The sequence below is a fragment of the Eumetopias jubatus genome, unplaced genomic scaffold, assembly GCF_037043125.1.
Source record: "Eumetopias jubatus isolate StellerSeaLion01/CBP00866 unplaced genomic scaffold, mEumJub1_p1.0 scaffold_10, whole genome shotgun sequence".
In the NCBI taxonomy this organism is placed as follows: Eukaryota; Metazoa; Chordata; class Mammalia; order Carnivora; family Otariidae; genus Eumetopias; species Eumetopias jubatus.
Window position 1 is genome coordinate 9,028,227 of NW_028274816.1, and position 1,824 is coordinate 9,030,050.

General features: G+C 42.4%; 1 pseudogene; it reads left to right on the top strand.

Moving 5' to 3' along the window:
- Positions 1–960: 960 nt before the first annotated feature.
- LOC114203952 (large ribosomal subunit protein uL1 pseudogene) lies at positions 961–1,609 on the top strand (annotated as a pseudogene).
- The last annotated feature ends 215 nt before the right edge of the window (positions 1,610–1,824 follow it).

Here is a 1,824-nt window from a genome sequence, read left to right on the forward strand (position 1 = left end):
GACAATCCCAGCCAAATCTCCAACCAACATGCAGCATCAACTACCAACCATTTTTGTCATGTGTTGAATGTCCCAGGCCCTGTTGACCCTCCCATGCTTGTCATCTCACCAGTCACTGCTAAATACCATCAATCCACAAAATGGTAAGAGATAATGACTGGGTTATTGTTTTAAGTCACTAAGAGTTGAAGTGGTTTGTTACACAGCAATAGATAACCAAAATAATTGGCTACTTCCAACTGTACTGGCAAGTTTAAAAAATAAAATGACAAGGTGAAGATTTAAATTCTCTATTCAAGACATAGTCAGAGAATCAGAGTTTCTATGACTGCCCTAAAAGAAGGTTGCTATAAAAATAAGATGCCGTGTCTAATCCTATGGGCTGCTCAAAATTCAACACAGGTTGAATAAACAGCCTCATTGGATCTCTTGTGTACGTGTCTGAACACAGACTAGGAAAGAATAGGATGTTGAGAATAAAAATGGTGATATTTGAGAGGATTTGAATGATTCTGAGGACATCTCACTTTCCAAATCTGACTGTCTGTTGCCAATGGAAGCAGCCCTTCTTTATCGGTTGAAGCTGGCCCTGCCCACAAGAACAATCAATAAAGACATCATCTAAAGTAGTTATCATCACAGAAATACCAATTATCCCCTTGCCTCAGTGTACTACCTCTCAGTGGCTCCAGGCCTAAAACTGAAGTCAGATCTTAACATGCCCTGGGGCATCAGTTATAGAGTAAAACCATAAAAGAAGGGGCACATGCAAAGAACTACAAGATTTTGCTAAATTATGTCAGCAAAACTTGGGGAACATATGTGAGAAGATTGTAGATTAAAGAGAGAGTAATATAATTCTGAATGAAGATGAATTTAGTGCTATGACTTTATGTAGCAGAGATTCTAAAATCAATGGGTTCACAGGTTTCTTTTCTGGTTATTGTGGCAGGGGGTACCATGAACAGCAAAGTCTCCCATGACACCCTGTACAAGGCAGTGTGGGAATTCCTGCACGGGAACCAGGACAAGTGCCTAAAGTTTTTGGAAATGGGGGAGCTGCAGATCAGCTTGGGGAACTATGACCTTCAGAAGGACAAATGCTTCTTGGGCACCGTCAGGCTTAAGTCCACTCCCTGCCCCAAGTTCTACATATGTGTTTTGGGGGACCAGCAGCACTGTGATGAGGCCAGAGCTGTGGATATTCCCCACATGGACATTGAGGCACTGAAGAAACTCAACAAGAATAAAAAATTAATTAAGAAGCTGGCCAAGAAATATGATGCCTTTTTGGCTTCAGAATCTCTGATCAAGCAGATCATGAATACTGGGCTCAGGCCTGAATAAGGCTGACAAGTTCCCTTCCTTGCTGACCCACAATGAAAACATGGTGGCCAAAGTGGATGAAAGGAAGTCCATGATCAAATTCCAGATGAAGAAAGTGTTGTGTCTGGCAGTGGCAGTTGGCCACATGAAGATGACAGATGATGAGCTCATGTACCACATCCACTTAGCTGTTAATATCCTGGTCTCATTGCTCGAGAAGAATTGGCAGAACATCAGGAGCACCACGGGCAATTCCCAGCACCTGTACCAAGGCACAGCTTAATAAATCCTAGTGCTACTGTTACCTGTCTGTCTGTTGACTAGGGAGAGGGAGGTGCTTTGTGAGCTGACATTGCATGCCAATGCACTGTGCTGATGACGGCAATTTCTGGCACTCAGTGATGGGCAGTCATTTTCTCCACACTGCAAACCAAGAAATGGATTCTATCTACCTTCAAAACCATACAGTCTTATTTAGATCTCTTGGATACTTAAAAC